The sequence below is a fragment of the Microchirus variegatus genome (assembly GCF_963457635.1).
Source record: "Microchirus variegatus genome assembly, chromosome: 2".
Classification (NCBI taxonomy): Eukaryota; Metazoa; Chordata; class Actinopteri; order Pleuronectiformes; family Soleidae; genus Microchirus; species Microchirus variegatus.
Genome location: NC_139803.1, coordinates 20071930 through 20085009, shown reverse-complemented (window position 1 = coordinate 20085009; position 13080 = coordinate 20071930).

The window sequence follows — 13080 nt, the reverse complement described above, 5'->3', positions numbered from 1 at the left end:
TAGAAAATCTCCAAATGAGCTTAACTCACTCCAATGCGCAAGTAAACATAGAAAAACAAAAAACAAGTCCAAACAATGAAATAATTGCAACATTTTACACTGAGTGTCCAGAAGTAACATTGTAAAGATGTTATGTTCACTTTTTAAGGTTTATATCATGTGACAGGAGAAAAAAATGGAAAATCTCCAAATGAGCTTTAACTCACTCTAATGAACACATAAACATAGAAAAACAGTAAACAAGTCCAAACAATGAAATAGTTGCTGAATTTTACACTGAGTGTCCAGAAGTAACATTGTAAAGATGTTATGTTCACTTTTTAAGGTTTATATCATGTGACAGGAGAAAAAAATGGAAAAAATCCAAATGAGCTAGAGTCACTCTAATGAACACATAAACATAGAAAAAAAGTAAACAAGTCCAAACAATGAAATAATTGCTGAATTTTACACTGAGTGTCCAGAAGTAACATTGTAAAGATGTTATGTTCACTTTTTAAGGTTTATATCATGTGGCAGGAGAAAAAAATGGAAAATCTCCAAATGAGCTTTAATGTACACATAAAAATGGAAAAACAGAAAACAAGTCCAAACAATGAAATAATTGCAACATTTTACACTGAGTGTCCAGAAGTAACATTGTCAAGATGTTATGTTCACTTTTTAAGGTTTATATCATGTGGCAGGAGAAAAAAATGGAAAATCTCCAAATGAGCTTAACTCACTCCAATACGCAAGTAAACATAGAAAAATAGAAAACAAGTCCAAACAATGAAATAATTGCAAAATGTTACACTGAGTGTCCAGAAGTAACATTGTAAAGATGTAATGTTCACTTTTTAAGGTTTATATCATGTGGTAGGAGAAAAAAATGGAAAATCTCCAAATGAGCTTAACTCACTCTAATGTACACATAAACATAGAAAAACAGAAAACAAGTCCAAACAATGAAATAATTGCAACATTTTACACTGAGTGTCCAGAAGTAACATTGTAAAGATGTTATGTTCACTTTTAAAGGTTTATATCATTTGGCAGGAGAAAAAAATGGAAAATCTCCAAATGAGCTTAACTCAGTCTGATGTACACATAAACATAGAAAAACAGAAAACAAGTCCAAACAATGAAATAATTGCAAAATGTTACACTGAGTGTCCAGAAGTAACATTGTAAAGATGTTATGTTAACTTGTTAAGGTTTATATCATGTGGAAGGAGAAAAAAATGGAAAATCTCCAAATGAGCTTAACTCAGTCTAATGTACACATAAACATAGAAAAACAGAAAACAAGTCCAAACAATGAAATAATTGATGAATTTTACACTGAGTGTCCAGAAGTAACATTGTAAAGATGTTATGTTCACTTTTTAAGGTTTATATCATGTGGCAGGAGAAAAAAATGGAAAATCTCCAAATGAGCTTTAATGTACACATAAAAATGGAAAAACAGAAAACAAGTCCAAACAATGAAATAATTGCAACATTTTACACTGAGTGTCCAGAAGTAACATTGTAAAGATGTTATGTTCACTTTTTAAGGTTTATATGACGTGGAAGGAGAAAAAAATGGAAAATCTCCAAATGAGCTTAACTCACTCTTTTGTACACATAAACATAGAAAAACAGAAAACAAGTCCAAACAATGAAATAATTGCAAAATGTTACATTGAGTGTCCAGAAGTAACATTGTAAAGATGTTATGTTCACTTTTTAAGGTTTATATCATGTGGTAGGAGAAAAAAATGTAAAATCTCCAAATGAGCTTAACTCACTTTAATGTACACATAAACATGGAAAAACAGAAAACAAGTCCAAACAATGAAATAATTGCAACATTTTACACTGAGTGTCCAGAAGTAACATTGTAAAGATGTTATGTTCACTTTTTAAGGTTTATATCATGTGACAGGAGAAAAAAATGGAAAATCTCCAAATGAGCTTAACTCACTCTAATGAACACATAAACATAGAAAAACAGTAAACAAGTCCAAACAATGAAATAATTGCTGAATTTTACACTGAGTGTCCAGAAGTAACATTGTAAAGATGTTATGTTCACTTTTTAAGGTTTATATCATGTGGCAGGAGAAAAAAATGGAAAATCTCCAAATGAGCTTTAATGTACACATAAAAATGGAAAAACAGAAAACAAGTCCAAACAATGAAATAATTGCAACATTTTACACTGAGTGTCCAGAAGTAACATTGTCAAGATGTTATGTTCACTTTTTAAGGTTTATATCATGTGGCAGGAGAACAAAATGGAAAATCTCCAAATGAGCTTAACTCACTTTAATGTACACATAAAAATGGAAAAACAGAAAACAAGTCCAAACAATGAAATAATTGCAAAATTTTACACTGAGTGTCCAAAAGTAACATTGTAAAGATGTTATGTTCACTTTTAAAGGTTTATATCATGTGGCAGGAGAAAAAAATGGAAAATCTCCAAATGAGCTTAACTCACTCTAATGTACACATGAACATAGAAAAACAGAAAACAAGTCCAAACAATGAAATAATTGCAACATTTTACACTGAGTGTCCAGAAGTAACATTGTAAAGATGTTATGTTCACTTTTAAAGGTTTATATCATTTGGCAGGAGAAAAAAATGGAAAATCTCCAAATGAGCTTAACTCACTCCAATACGCAAGTAAACATAGAAAAACAGAAAACAAGTCCAAACAATGAAATAATTGCAAAATGTTACACTGAGTGTCAAGAATTAACATTGTAAAGATGTTATGTTCATTTTTAAAGGCTTATATCATGTGGCATGAGAAAAAAATGGAAAATCTCCAAATGAGCTTAACTCACTCTTATGTACACATAAACATAGAAAAACAGAAAACAAGTCCAAACAATGAAATAATTGCAACATTTTACACTGAGTGTCCAGAAGTAACATTGTAAAGATGTTATGTTCACTTTTAAAGGTTTATATCATGTGGCAGGAGAAAAAAATGGAAAATCTCCAAATGAGCTTAACTCACTCTAATGTACACATGAACATAGAAAAACAGAAAACAAGTCCAAACAATGAAATAATTGCAACATTTTACACTGAGTGTCCAGAAGTAACATTGTAAAGATGTTATGTTCACTTTTAAAGGTTTATATGATGTGGAAGGAGAAAAAAATGTAAAATCTCCAAATGAGCTTAACTCACTCTTATGTACACATAAACATAGAAAAACAGAAAACAAGTCCAAACAATGAAATAATTGCAACATTTTACACTGAGTGTCCAGAAGTAACATTGTAAAGATGTTATGTTCACTTTTAAAGGTTTATATCATGTGGCATGAGAAAAAAAATGGAAAATCTCCAAATGAGCTTAACTCACTCTTATGTACACATAAACATAGAAAAACAGAAAACAAGTCCAAACAATGAAATAATTGCAACATTTTACACTGAGTGTCAAGAATTAACATTGTAAAGATGTTATGTTCACTTTTAAAGGTTTATATCATTTGGCAGGAGAAAAAAATGGAAAATCTCCAAATGAGCTTAACTCACTCCAATACGCAAGTAAACATAGAAAAACAGAAAACAGGTCCAAACAATGAAATAATTGCAAAATGTTACACTGAGTGTCCAGAAGTAACATTGTAAAGATGTTATGTTCACTTTTTAAGGTTTATATCATGTGGTAGGAGAAAAAAATAGAAAATCTCCAAATGAGCTTAACTCACTCCAATGCGCAAGTAAACATAGAAAAACAAAAAACAAGTCCAAACAATGAAATAATTGCAACATTTTACACTGAGTGTCCAGAAGTAACATTGTAAAGATGTTATGTTCACTTTTTAAGGTTTATATCATGTGGTAGGAGAAAAAAATAGAAAATCTCCAAATGAGCTTAACTCACTCCAATGCGCAAGTAAACATAGAAAAACAAAAAACAAGTCCAAACAATGAAATAATTGCAACATTTTACACTGAGTGTCCAGAAGTAACATTGTAAAGATGTTATGTTCACTTTTTAAGGTTTATATCATGTGACAGGAGAAAAAAATGGAAAATCTCCAAATGAGCTTTAACTCACTCTAATGAACACATAAACATAGAAAAACAGTAAACAAGTCCAAACAATGAAATAGTTGCTGAATTTTACACTGAGTGTCCAGAAGTAACATTGTAAAGATGTTATGTTCACTTTTTAAGGTTTATATCATGTGACAGGAGAAAAAAATGGAAAAAATCCAAATGAGCTAGAGTCACTCTAATGAACACATAAACATAGAAAAAAAGTAAACAAGTCCAAACAATGAAATAATTGCTGAATTTTACACTGAGTGTCCAGAAGTAACATTGTAAAGATGTTATGTTCACTTTTTAAGGTTTATATCATGTGGCAGGAGAAAAAAATGGAAAATCTCCAAATGAGCTTTAATGTACACATAAAAATGGAAAAACAGAAAACAAGTCCAAACAATGAAATAATTGCAACATTTTACACTGAGTGTCCAGAAGTAACATTGTCAAGATGTTATGTTCACTTTTTAAGGTTTATATCATGTGGCAGGAGAAAAAAATGGAAAATCTCCAAATGAGCTTAACTCACTCCAATACGCAAGTAAACATAGAAAAATAGAAAACAAGTCCAAACAATGAAATAATTGCAAAATGTTACACTGAGTGTCCAGAAGTAACATTGTAAAGATGTAATGTTCACTTTTTAAGGTTTATATCATGTGGTAGGAGAAAAAAATGGAAAATCTCCAAATGAGCTTAACTCACTCTAATGTACACATAAACATAGAAAAACAGAAAACAAGTCCAAACAATGAAATAATTGCAAAATGTTACATTGAGTGTCCAGAAGTAACATTGTAAAGATGTTATGTTCACTTTTTAAGGTTTATATCATGTGGTAGGAGAAAAAAATGGAAAATCTCCAAATGAGCTTAACTCACTCTTATGTACACATAAACATTGAAAAACAGAAAACAAGTCCAAACAATGAAATAATTGCAAAATTTTACACTGAGTGTCCAGAATTAACATTGTAAAGATGTTATGTTCATTTTTTAAGGCTTATATCATGTGGCATGAGAAAAAAATGGAAAATCTCCAAATGAGCTTAACTCACTCTTATGTACACATAAACATAGAAAAACAGAAAACAAGTCCAAACAATGAAATAATTGCAACATTTTACACTGAGTGTCCAGAAGTAACATTGTTAAGATGTTATGTTCACTTTTAAAGGTTTATATCATGTGGCAGGAGAAAAAAATGGAAAATCTCCAAATGAGCTTAACTCACTCTAATGTACACATGAACATAGAAAAACAGAAAACAAGTCCAAACAATGAAATAATTGCAACATTTTACATTGAGTGTCCAGAAGTAACATTGTAAAGATGTTATGTTCACTTTTTAAGGTTTATATGATGTGGAAGGAGAAAAAAATGGAAAATCTCCAAATGAGCTTAACTCACTCTTATGTACACATAAACATAGAAAAATAGAAAACAAGTCCAAACAATGAAATAATTGCTACATTTTACACTGAGTGTCCAGAAGTAACATTGTAAAGATGTTAATTTCACTGTTTAAGGTTTATATCATGTGGCAGAAGAAAAAAATGGAAAATCTCCAAATGAGCTTAACTCACTCTGATGAACACATAAACATAGAAAAACAGAAAACAAGTCCAAACAATGAAATAATTGCAAAATTTTACACTGAGTGTCCAGAAGTAACATTGTAAAGATGTTATGTTCACTTTTAAAGGTTTATATCATGTGGCAGGAGAAAAAAATGGAAAATCTCCAAATGAGCTTAACTCACTCTAATGTACACATGAACATAGAAAAACAGAAAACAAGTCCAAACAATGAAATAATTGCAACATTTTACACTGAGTGTCCAGAAGTAACATTGTAAAGATGTTATGTTCACTTTTAAAGGTTTATTTCATTTGGCAGGAGAAAAAAATGGAAAATCTCCAAATGAGCTTAACTCACTCCAATACGCAAGTAAACATAGAAAAACAGAAAACAAGTCCAAACAATGAAATAATTGCAACATTTTACACTGAGTGTCCAGAAGTAACATTGTAAAGATGTTATGTTCACTTTTAAAGGTTTATATCATGTGGCATGAGAAAAAAAATGGAAAATCTCCAAATGAGCTTAACTCACTCCAATACGCAAGTAAACATAGAAAAACAGAAAACAAGTCCAAACAATGAAATAATTGCAACATTTTACACTGAGTGTCCAGAAGTAACATTGTAAAGATGTTATGTTCACTTTTTAAGGTTTATATCATGTGGCAGGAAAAAAAATGGAAAATCTCCAAATGAGCTTAACTCACTCCAATGCGCAAGTAAACATAGAAAAACTTAAAACAAGTCCAAACAATGAAATAATTGCAACATTTTACACTGAGTGTCCAGAAGTAACATTGTAAAGATGTTATGTTCACTTTTAAAGGTTTATATCATTTGGCAGGAGAAAAAAATGGAAAATCTCCAAATGAGCTTAACTCACTCTTATGTACACATAAACATAGAAAAACAGAAAACAAGTGCAAACAATGAAATAATTGCAAAATGTTACACTGAGTGTCCAGAAGTAACATTGTAAAGATGTAATGTTCACTTTTTAAGGTTTATATCATGTGGTAGGAGAAAAAAATGGAAAATCTCCAAATGAGCTTAACTCACTCTAATGTACACATAAACATAGAAAAACAGAAAACAAGTCCAAACAATGAAATAATTGCAAAATGTTACACTGAGTGTCCAGAAGTAACATTGTAAAGATGTTATGTTCACTTTTAAAGGTTTATATCATTTGGCAGGAGAAAAAAATGGAAAATCTCCAAATGAGCTTAACTCAGTCTGATGTACACATAAACATAGAAAAACAGAAAACAAGTCCAAACAATGAAATAATTGCAAAATGTTACACTGAGTGTCCAGAAGTAACATTGTAAAGATGTTATGTTAACTTGTTAAGGTTTATATCATGTGGAAGGAGAAAAAAATGGAAAATCTCCAAATGAGCTTAACTCAGTCTAATGTACACATAAACATAGAAAAACAGAAAACAAGTCCAAACAATGAAATAATTGATGAATTTTACACTGAGTGTCCAGAAGTAACATTGTAAAGATGTTATGTTCACTTTTTAAGGTTTATATCATGTGGCAGGAGAAAAAAATGGAAAATCTCCAAATGAGCTTTAATGTACACATAAAAATGGAAAAACAGAAAACAAGTCCAAACAATGAAATAATTGCAACATTTTACACTGAGTGTCCAGAAGTAACATTGTAAAGATGTTATGTTCACTTTTTAAGGTTTATATGACGTGGAAGGAGAAAAAAATGGAAAATCTCCAAATGAGCTTAACTCACTCTTTTGTACACATAAACATAGAAAAACAGAAAACAAGTCCAAACAATGAAATAATTGCAAAATGTTACATTGAGTGTCCAGAAGTAACATTGTAAAGATGTTATGTTCACTTTTTAAGGTTTATATCATGTGGTAGGAGAAAAAAATGTAAAATCTCCAAATGAGCTTAACTCACTTTAATGTACACATAAACATGGAAAAACAGAAAACAAGTCCAAACAATGAAATAATTGCAACATTTTACACTGAGTGTCCAGAAGTAACATTGTAAAGATGTTATGTTCACTTTTTAAGGTTTATATCATGTGACAGGAGAAAAAAATGGAAAATCTCCAAATGAGCTTAACTCACTCTAATGAACACATAAACATAGAAAAACAGTAAACAAGTCCAAACAATGAAATAATTGCTGAATTTTACACTGAGTGTCCAGAAGTAACATTGTAAAGATGTTATGTTCACTTTTTAAGGTTTATATCATGTGGCAGGAGAAAAAAATGGAAAATCTCCAAATGAGCTTTAATGTACACATAAAAATGGAAAAACAGAAAACAAGTCCAAACAATGAAATAATTGCAACATTTTACACTGAGTGTCCAGAAGTAACATTGTCAAGATGTTATGTTCACTTTTTAAGGTTTATATCATGTGGCAGGAGAACAAAATGGAAAATCTCCAAATGAGCTTAACTCACTTTAATGTACACATAAAAATGGAAAAACAGAAAACAAGTCCAAACAATGAAATAATTGCAAAATTTTACACTGAGTGTCCAAAAGTAACATTGTAAAGATGTTATGTTCACTTTTAAAGGTTTATATCATGTGGCAGGAGAAAAAAATGGAAAATCTCCAAATGAGCTTAACTCACTCTAATGTACACATGAACATAGAAAAACAGAAAACAAGTCCAAACAATGAAATAATTGCAACATTTTACACTGAGTGTCCAGAAGTAACATTGTAAAGATGTTATGTTCACTTTTAAAGGTTTATATCATTTGGCAGGAGAAAAAAATGGAAAATCTCCAAATGAGCTTAACTCACTCCAATACGCAAGTAAACATAGAAAAACAGAAAACAAGTCCAAACAATGAAATAATTGCAAAATGTTACACTGAGTGTCAAGAATTAACATTGTAAAGATGTTATGTTCATTTTTAAAGGCTTATATCATGTGGCATGAGAAAAAAATGGAAAATCTCCAAATGAGCTTAACTCACTCTTATGTACACATAAACATAGAAAAACAGAAAACAAGTCCAAACAATGAAATAATTGCAACATTTTACACTGAGTGTCCAGAAGTAACATTGTAAAGATGTTATGTTCACTTTTAAAGGTTTATATCATGTGGCAGGAGAAAAAAATGGAAAATCTCCAAATGAGCTTAACTCACTCTAATGTACACATGAACATAGAAAAACAGAAAACAAGTCCAAACAATGAAATAATTGCAACATTTTACACTGAGTGTCCAGAAGTAACATTGTAAAGATGTTATGTTCACTTTTAAAGGTTTATATGATATGGAAGGAGAAAAAAATGTAAAATCTCCAAATGAGCTTAACTCACTCTTATGTACACATAAACATAGAAAAACAGAAAACAAGTCCAAACAATGAAATAATTGCAACATTTTACACTGAGTGTCCAGAAGTAACATTGTAAAGATGTTATGTTCACTTTTAAAGGTTTATATCATGTGGCATGAGAAAAAAAATGGAAAATCTCCAAATGAGCTTAACTCACTCTTATGTACACATAAACATAGAAAAACAGAAAACAAGTCCAAACAATGAAATAATTGCAACATTTTACACTGAGTGTCCAGAAGTAACATTGTAAAGATGTTATGTTCACTTTTTAAGGTTTATATCATGTGGCAGGAGAAAAAAATGGAAAATCTCCAAATGAGCTTAACTCACTCCAATGCGCAAGTAAACATAGAAAAACTTAAAACAAGTCCAAACAATGAAATAATTGCAACATTTTACACTGAGTGTCCAGAAGTAACATTGTAAAGATGTTATGTTCACTTTTAAAGGTTTATATCATTTGGCAGGAGAAAAAAATGGAAAATCTCCAAATGAGCTTAACTCACTCTTATGTACACATAAACATAGAAAAACAGAAAACAAGTGCAAACAATGAAATAATTGCAAAATGTTACACTGAGTGTCCAGAAGTAACATTGTAAAGATGTAATGTTCACTTTTTAAGGTTTATATCATGTGGTAGGAGAAAAAAATGGAAAATCTCCAAATGAGCTTAACTCACTCTAATGTACACATAAACATAGAAAAACAGAAAACAAGTCCAAACAATGAAATAATTGCAACATTTTACACTGAGTGTCCAGAAGTAACATTGTAAAGATGTTATGTTCACTTTTAAAGGTTTATATCATTTGGCAGGAGAAAAAAATGGAAAATCTCCAAATGAGCTTAACTCAGTCTGATGTACACATAAACATAGAAAAACAGAAAACAAGTCCAAACAATGAAATAATTGCAAAATGTTACACTGAGTGTCCAGAAGTAACATTGTAAAGATGTTATGTTAACTTGTTAAGGTTTATATCATGTGGAAGGAGAAAAAAATGGAAAATCTCCAAATGAGCTTAACTCAGTCTAATGTACACATAAACATAGAAAAACAGAAAACAAGTCCAAACAATGAAATAATTGATGAATTTTACACTGAGTGTCCAGAAGTAACATTGTAAAGATGTTATGTTCACTTTTTAAGGTTTATATCATGTGGCAGGAGAAAAAAATGGAAAATCTCCAAATGAGCTTTAATGTACACATAAAAATGGAAAAACAGAAAACAAGTCCAAACAATGAAATAATTGCAACATTTTACACTGAGTGTCCAGAAGTAACATTGTAAAGATGTTATGTTCACTTTTTAAGGTTTATATGACGTGGAAGGAGAAAAAAATGGAAAATCTCCAAATGAGCTTAACTCACTCTTTTGTACACATAAACATAGAAAAACAGAAAACAAGTCCAAACAATGAAATAATTGCAAAATGTTACATTGAGTGTCCAGAAGTAACATTGTAAAGATGTTATGTTCACTTTTTAAGGTTTATATCATGTGGTAGGAGAAAAAAATGTAAAATCTCCAAATGAGCTTAACTCACTTTAATGTACACATAAACATGGAAAAACAGAAAACAAGTCCAAACAATGAAATAATTGCAACATTTTACACTGAGTGTCCAGAAGTAACATTGTAAAGATGTTATGTTCACTTTTTAAGGTTTATATCATGTGACAGGAGAAAAAAATGGAAAATCTCCAAATGAGCTTAACTCACTCTAATGAACACATAAACATAGAAAAACAGTAAACAAGTCCAAACAATGAAATAATTGCTGAATTTTACACTGAGTGTCCAGAAGTAACATTGTAAAGATGTTATGTTCACTTTTTAAGGTTTATATCATGTGGCAGGAGAAAAAAATGGAAAATCTCCAAATGAGCTTTAATGTACACATAAAAATGGAAAAACAGAAAACAAGTCCAAACAATGAAATAATTGCAACATTTTACACTGAGTGTCCAGAAGTAACATTGTCAAGATGTTATGTTCACTTTTAAAGGTTTATATCATTTGGCAGGAGAAAAAAATGGAAAATCTCCAAATGAGCTTAACTCACTCCAATACGCAAGTAAACATAGAAAAACAGAAAACAAGTCCAAACAATGAAATAATTGCAAAATGTTACACTGAGTGTCCAGAAGTAACATTGTAAAGATGTAATGTTCACTTTTTAAGGTTTATATCATGTGGTAGGAGAAAAAAATGGAAAATCTCCAAATGAGCTTAACTCACTCTAATGTACACATAAACATAGAAAAACAGAAAACAAGTCCAAACAATGAAATAATTGCAACATTTTACACTGAGTGTCCAGAAGTAACATTGTAAAGATGTTATGTTCACTTTTAAAGGTTTATATCATTTGGCAGGAGAAAAAAATGGAAAATCTCCAAATGAGCTTAACTCAGTCTGATGTACACATAAACATAGAAAAACAGAAAACAAGTCCAAACAATGAAATAATTGCAAAATGTTACACTGAGTGTCCAGAAGTAACATTGTAAAGATGTTATGTTAACTTGTTAAGGTTTATATCATGTGGAAGGAGAAAAAAATGGAAAATCTCCAAATGAGCTTAACTCAGTCTAATGTACACATAAACATAGAAAAACAGAAAACAAGTCCAAACAATGAAATAATTGCAACATTTTACACTGAGTGTCAAGAATTAACATTGTAAAGATGTTATGTTCATTTTTAAAGGCTTATATCATGTGGCATGAGAAAAAAATGGAAAATCTCCAAATGAGCTTAACTCACTCTTATGTACACATAAACATAGAAAAACAGAAAACAAGTCCAAACAATGAAATAATTGCAACATTTTACACTGAGTGTCCAGAAGTAACATTGTAAAGATGTTATGTTCACTTTTAAAGGTTTATATCATGTGGCAGGAGAAAAAAATGGAAAATCTCCAAATGAGCTTAACTCACTCTAATGTACACATGAACATAGAAAAACAGAAAACAAGTCCAAACAATGAAATAATTGCAACATTTTACACTGAGTGTCCAGAAGTAACATTGTAAAGATGTTATGTTCACTTTTAAAGGTTTATATGATGTGGAAGGAGAAAAAAATGTAAAATCTCCAAATGAGCTTAACTCACTCTTATGTACACATAAACATAGAAAAACAGAAAACAAGTCCAAACAATGAAATAATTGCAACATTTTACACTGAGTGTCCAGAAGTAACATTGTAAAGATGTTATGTTCACTTTTAAAGGTTTATATCATGTGGCATGAGAAAAAAAATGGAAAATCTCCAAATGAGCTTAACTCACTCTTATGTACACATAAACATAGAAAAACAGAAAACAAGTCCAAACAATGAAATAATTGCAACATTTTACACTGAGTGTCCAGAAGTAACATTGTAAAGATGTTATGTTCACTTTTAAAGGTTTATTTCATTTGGCAGGAGAAAAAAATGGAAAATCTCCAAATGAGCTTAACTCACTCCAATACGCAAGTAAACATAGAAAAACAGAAAACAAGTCCAAACAATGAAATAATTGCAACATTTTACACTGAGTGTCCAGAAGTAACATTGTAAAGATGTTATGTTCACTTTTAAAGGTTTATATCATGTGGCATGAGAAAAAAAATGGAAAATCTCCAAATGAGCTTAACTCACTCCAATACGCAAGTAAACATAGAAAAACAGAAAACAAGTCCAAACAATGAAATAATTGCAACATTTTACACTGAGTGTCCAGAAGTAACATTGTAAAGATGTTATGTTCACTTTTTAAGGTTTATATCATGTGGCAGGAGAAAAAAATGGAAAATCTCCAAATGAGCTTAACTCACTCCAATGCGCAAGTAAACATAGAAAAACTTAAAACAAGTCCAAACAATGAAATAATTGCAACATTTTACACTGAGTGTCCAGAAGTAACATTGTAAAGATGTTATGTTCACTTTTAAAGGTTTATATCATTTGGCAGGAGAAAAAAATGGAAAATCTCCAAATGAGCTTAACTCACTCTTATGTACACATAAACATAGAAAAACAGAAAACAAGTGCAAACAATGAAATAATTGCAAAATGTTACACTGAGTGTCCAGAAGTAACATTG